At 44.2% G+C, this 6565-nt stretch overlaps 1 long non-coding RNA gene across 1 annotated transcript; it reads right to left on the bottom strand.

Annotated features, from left to right (window-relative positions):
* Positions 1 to 1503: 1503 nt before the first annotated feature.
* LOC134911527 (uncharacterized) lies at positions 1504 to 2872 on the bottom strand. Its single transcript, XR_010176642.1, has 3 exons — positions 2706 to 2872; positions 2060 to 2533; positions 1504 to 1962 (listed from the first exon to the last, which is right to left on the bottom strand). It is a non-coding gene; the product is annotated as an uncharacterized LOC134911527 (long non-coding RNA).
* Positions 2873 to 6565: the final 3693 nt, after the last annotated feature.

Below are 6565 nucleotides of genomic sequence, written 5' to 3' on the forward strand. Positions count from 1 at the left end.
TCCACAAAGGCAGACGGTCCAAAGTTTCTTGAAAATATACATTGAAACATGGCTCTACTCACCTTAGTATGCACAACACGAACTTATGCCGTCCACTTCAATTTTCCACCCAATCCTATGAATAAGCCAAATACAAACACTAGTGAATAGTAAATTCACACAACAGTGAAAGCCTATAGTACACCAATACAAAAAGTTTTTTTTTGGGTTAAAAAGTGGTATCAGAATAGCTCTTTGGCCCATCATACATGTAGCCACAAGGAGCTTTCATCCGTTACCACACGCGCCCGCATACATGCCCGCCCATGTATGCCTAGACATAAAGCTCCTTGGTAGTACCCGGTCACGGGTGGGGGAGCCCAACGCATATAAAACAATAGTAAGAAAAAAAACAAACTAATGGGAGGGGAAGAAAGGGATACATGAAAAACATAACAGTAAATAAAACAATACGACCGGGCTCATGGTGGATGTCTGTCCGGATCCTCTTCTTCCTCCTGATGGGGCGTCGATGTCCTGGGAGGCTGGGTAGTGGGTTGACTGGGCCTCGGTGCCCGTGCGGCTGTAGATGTTGCGGCCGGTGTTGGTGGTGGAGGCATCTGGTGGGTGGGGTACATCCCTGTATATCCTTGGTACATCTGTGACAGTCTATACCAGGATGGTGGTGGAGGAAGGGAAGGAGGTGTCCATGTGGCTTGTGATGGCGGACGTGGTGGATCACCAGCGTATTGATGAGCTGGTTCTGGGAGTTTATCGTATATCATCTGCAGTGTGGTTGCAATGATCTGTTGGCTGGATGCGGAATGTCGATGGCTCTCCGACATGTTGTCATTGCTGTGTGCCAGGCATGATGTGTTCTCCACCAGCCGGTTGATGGATGTGGCCAGAATTTGAAGGATGTCCATAGTCTCCCTATGATCTTCTCTTCTGGTCTTTTGAATTTCGGCCGCGCTGTCGGCATGAGCCTTCTGCATTTCAAGCAGACTGTTTGCCATCTTATCCATTGTCCTCTCAATGGCGTCCAGTCTGCTTCCAACGACAACCCGAAAACTATCCTGGCTGACATTCATCTCTGCTGCCAGGTTGTTTACCCTCTGAACATTTGAGGGATCCTGCCCTTCCTGGACGTCTGCCACCAATAGCATTTGTGCAGCTGAAAAGAAAATTAGAAATTATTATACACATTCATCATACATTTGTTTGAAGGCTCACAATTCGATATTTACTCACACAGGGATGTAGAAACAGCAGGCTGCTGCACTTCCACCTCGTCATCCTCTGACGAATCCTGTACGAGATCCGGCCTGTAGTAGGAACCAATCCCCGAAGCAAGTCCGCTGCTGGTCCGTGGTACCACTGTTTGCAAAAAAAAAAAAAAATTAAAGTTAATAAACTATACAAAACTGGTGCACCCCCCCCCCCCCCACCACACCCCCAAAAATTAAATACAAACCTTCTCCATCCTGTGGTGCCGCTGCTCCAGGAGCTTCACTTGTCCTCATTTCTGGAGACTTTTCAAGGGTCTGGCTGGATACTTCTGCACGGCTGTCTTCAAACCCAAGAAAAGTTTCATCCGTTAACCCTGTAGACTCAAACAGTTCGGGTGATGGGTCCACAAGGGTAGAGTCTTGTTGAGGCTCTTCGGTCAGTCCCAGAGCTCCTGGAGAGATGACGATCTGGTGATGGACTGCACGCAGGAGCTGTAGTTTGGCGCCCATCTGGTGGTGTGGTCGCCGACGGTGTCTGGCGCACAGGTGACGTTCTGTGCGCTGATGTCTGGCGCGCAGGTGATGGTCTGCGCGCTGACGTCGTCTGGCGCGCAGGTGACTTGCTGCGCGATGACGATGTGTGGCGCGCAGGTGATGATCTGCGCACTCCTGATGCTTGCTGCGCAGGTGATGTTCCGCGTGCTGCTGCCGATGCCTGCTGCGCAGGTAATGGTCCGCGCGCTGGCGATGTCCTCTGGGCAGGCGTGTATGAAAAAAAAAAAAACACATTAGCAAATACAAAAAAAAAAAAAAAAGTTATTTTAGTACAGCTCATCTGAATGTATTCTTACCATCAGGCCTCCTTTTGGACTGCTTGTCTCCCGCCTTCTGGGCGGTTCTTCTTCTTCGGGAAAGCCAGCAGGACGGCTGGAGTCCACACCTCCGGTTCATGCGCCTTTTAATAACTTCCTCCCAGGGTAGCCACTTCAGATTGAGAGCCGGAAAACCTCCCGTAGCTGTCTCATGTCGGCGCTGAATCCCCATCTTCTTTGTGGTCTGTCTGCGGCAATCACTGTACCACTTCATGCAGTTTCTGGTGCTCCGGCGGTTTCCAGATACTGCAGTGACTTGTGTCGCGATGGCATCCCAGATGTTTCGCTTGGTCTTAGCTGCTGTGGTCTGTGCCCTTTGTCCATACAGAACTTCGTAGGACCTGTCGACGCACAGTTTTCCGCCTCAGTGTATCTGGGTCCACGCGGCTTTTTCGGTCCTGCATCTTCACCAGAGGCTTCCTCCTCCGACTGCTCCTCTGGCTGGCTTCTTGCCTTTAGGGATTAAAAAAAAACAAAAAAAAACATGCATTTACTAAGATCAGTATGTACCTGTGAGTTTCAGTATCCCTGGCATCGCGCAAATATACCTGTAGGTGTGCATGGCAGTGCGCAAATTAGGGTGTGTCAAGTTGGATGCTATTGTGTCTGCAGGTGTTGTCAGTACCTTTCTAGGCTCTCTTTTTCGACTTCTCCATTTGGTCCCTTGACGACCGCGGCAGGTCACTGCATGCCTGGTCGGTCGTATCCTCCTCCTGGGTCGGCTCCCACTCCTCGTTGCTATGCAGGGAAAGTTCTGAGGGGTGGGGGGGAATCGGGCCCACTTGTCCCTGGACATCTGTTGTAAAAAGAGAAGAAGAAAAAAAAAAAAAAAAGAATAAAAATTATAATATTATATATATATATATATATATATATATATATATATATATATATATATATATATATATATATATATATATATATTTGTTTATTTATTTTTTTACAAATTTAGCACACATTACATAATTACATGCAATCACACGTCATGCTGCTGGGACCCCAGTTCTCAAGCAGGACCAAACACAAAAAAATAAAAAAATAAATAATGAAAAATAGAAGAAAAAAAAAGCCAAAAGCCCCGTACAAGCATCCCTGCACATACTGGAGGTCAACCAGTGCTAACACAAAATGGCTGACACAAACAAAATGGCTGACAGTCACCCCAAACTAGTCAAAAAGCATCCCTGCACATTCTGGAGGTACACCAGTGCTAAAATAGGAGGGAAAAAACATGTTTGGCAAACAAACGACACCACATGTCGACCGCATGTCTGACACAAACTTGCTCCAAGTCACCCCAAACAAGCCAAAAAGCATCCCTGCACATTTGAGGTACACCAGTGCTAAAATAGGAGAAAAAAAACATGTTTTAGCAAACAAACGACATGACATGTCGACCACATTGATACCGACACTAAAATCACCCCAAACTAGCCAAAAAGGATCCCTGCACATTCTGGAGGTACACCAGTGCTAAAATAGGAGGGGAAAAACTTGTTTTAGCAAACAAACGACACCACATGTCGACCGCATTGATACCGACACACACTAAAATCAGCCCAAACTAGCCAAAAATCATTCCTGCACATGCTGGAGGTACACCAATGCAAAAGCATGACCCAAAAAGTCATTTTAAGGAGAGAAGAAAAAAAAAAAACACACGTGAAAAAAACTACCCAAAAACACAAAACTCCACAAAAAATGTAGAAAAACAAGCAGGAGCTATACACATACCTGCACACATACCCAAACACCCTATGTACACCTCATGGCAACTCCCACTACACAAACACATACATGCAACACCAGACCCACATGTGGTACTTACCTACAAATGTAGAAATCGCTCCAAAAACGACTCTCCTCCGGGGTAACAGGTCTTCTGTCCTTCATGGATTAAAGTCTGCTGGGTGTCCAAACGATACCACAGCAAAAAACAACCAATTTGCTAGCTCTGCACCTCCTCACACCTCTCTGCAGGTTCACAAAATGGCTGCTGAGCACGCAGCAAACAAGCCCTAATAAAGGGCTGCAAACGGCGGGAAGTCGAATTCAGGACGCCCTCTACTTGCCGATTGGTCAGTTATCCGCCAAGGGCAGTGTCGAATCCGTTTTGCATTGCATATGGTGAATTCATGGTCCCGGCAGCAGGGCTGCGGCTGTCGAGTACAGGCAAATTTTTAAACGGACGAAAAAAAGGCGCAATTCAACCGCAATTGCATATACCCTTTAATATCACATTTTGTTTTTCTTATGCACACTATATTTTAATATTTCACCAATTCCCTAAACTATTTTAATGCATATCGAATAAAGAGTAGTTATTTTAACTTTCAAAGAAAATAATAGTGGTTGAGTGCGTCCAGTAAAAATGCTTCTTTTTTCTCTTTCTGGTTTTGGTATTTGAATATGGGTTTGGAACCCATAAGCCTTTGGAGAGCACCTGCTAATAGAAAATATTTGTGAGGTCAAAGACCAAAAAAGATATTTCTTGAGCTAAGCAGAGAACACCACAGTATAGTTAATATAGACAGTAGAATATATTAAGACTGGTGCTGGAGCACTTAAAAGTGTTGTTGTGGTACCATGTTCTTTCCATTTGAAGATGATGGATTTGATGATGCACCGTGGGATCATCAAAGATTTGAAAATTTTGTTATAACCCAACCCTGACTTGTACTTCTCAACAACTTTGTCCCTGACTTGTTTGGAGAGCTCCTTGGTCGTCATGGTGTGATGCCTCTTGCTTAGTGGTGTTGCAGCCTCTGGGACCTTTCAGAAAAGGTGTGTTTATACTGACAGATCATGTGACACTTAGATTGCACACAGGTGGACTTCATTTCACTAATTATGTGACTTCTGAAGGTAATTAGTTGCACCAGAACTTTTGATGGGCTTCATAGCAAAAGGGGTAAATACAGAAGCACATGCCAATTTTCAGATTTTAATTTATAAAAATTCTATTTTATATAAATTTTTCTCATTTCACTTCACCAACTTAGACTATTTTGTGCATATCCATCACATAAAATTCAGATAAAACAATAAAGACATTACAGGGTGTAATGTAACAAAATAGGTAAAAAGCCAAGCGGGGTGAATACTTTAGCAAGGCATTGTACACCCCGGGACCAGTGATGTGCAGTGGGGTGAGGCAGGTGCAGGGACGTAATTGAATTCAACACCACATCTATGAGGCAACAATGCTTACTACTGTGCCAATGTGCAGGCAAAAATATTTTGTTAAAGAAAAAAACCTCATTGCATTTAAAGTGGAAACAATTAACACACTACATCATTGCATTTTTTTCTGTATATTGATAAGCAGTGTTTATTCAGGTGTTAACATTTACTCTGTGGGTGAATCTTTTTTTTTATATATGGTACAGTCATTAAAAGTTTATGCACAATCTATTTTTTAAAGATTTGCTCTTTCTCACCCGCCAAAAAATAAAATATTTAAATAATTTGATTTTTTACCAAAATATTTTATTTCAGTGTTTTTATTTGAATCTACCCTTGAAGCTTTAGCCCAGCCACTGACGTATTTATAATGGGTGGACACCCTGCACCCATTTTTTTCAATACTTACCCTCCGGAGACCTGCATCGGCAGCATGGAGATCTGCACATACGTACTAGACTCTGGGACAGTGCTAGGGTTCCCTAGCGTCTACAGCACAGCTGGCTAGAGAGGAGGGGACCCAGAAAGAGCTTGCACATGGGCCCCTCTCTTGATACGTCTCAGAACTGCCAAGTCACACATGTGCAGGAGACACACTACTGAGCATGCAGTACTGCTGCTGCCCAGTATTGCCAGGCAAATGATCACTCCACTGCCCTGCTCTTTAATTCTTTTTTTTTGTTTGTTAAATACCACCAAAAATAAAAGAATTTCTACCATGACTATTTTATAAATATGTCCACTATAAGAGGTTATCCATTTTAGACAAGACCTTCTTAACAGTGGGGCAACAAGGGGGGTGCGCGTGGGACATGTGCCCAGGGCGTCATTGCAGGGTCTGCAGAGGAGGGGCGCCGCTGGCCCGTGCTCCACATGCCCCCCTCGTTTCTATCATTTTTAAAATAAAAAAGCAGCGGCACAATGAAAGGGGCCGCGCAGTAGAAACAGGTGGAGGCGATCCAGCCCCTCCCCTTTCCTCCCCCTCTCTGACGCTGCTGTTGCCGGGACTCGACGTCACAACAGGGGGAAAAACGAGAACCACCAGCGCTCTGTTGCTAATGGGGGTATATCACCCAGCTTGATCATATGAATATATAAATTAATAATATAGAATCTAAAAAAGGATGGTAGGTTTAGGTTGAAATAATGAATATATTATATATTTAATCAAAACAACGTCTAAAAACATAGGTGTCTTTCAAACATATAGAAACATAAATTAAAAATAAATAAAATTCATGGGTCATGACATATTCACAGATCCCCTCAGGAGAAGTAAATCATACCCCAGCTAGGATTCCC

The sequence above is a fragment of the Pseudophryne corroboree genome, chromosome 4 (genome assembly GCF_028390025.1).
Source record: "Pseudophryne corroboree isolate aPseCor3 chromosome 4, aPseCor3.hap2, whole genome shotgun sequence".
NCBI lineage: Eukaryota > Metazoa > Chordata > Amphibia > Anura > Myobatrachidae > Pseudophryne > Pseudophryne corroboree.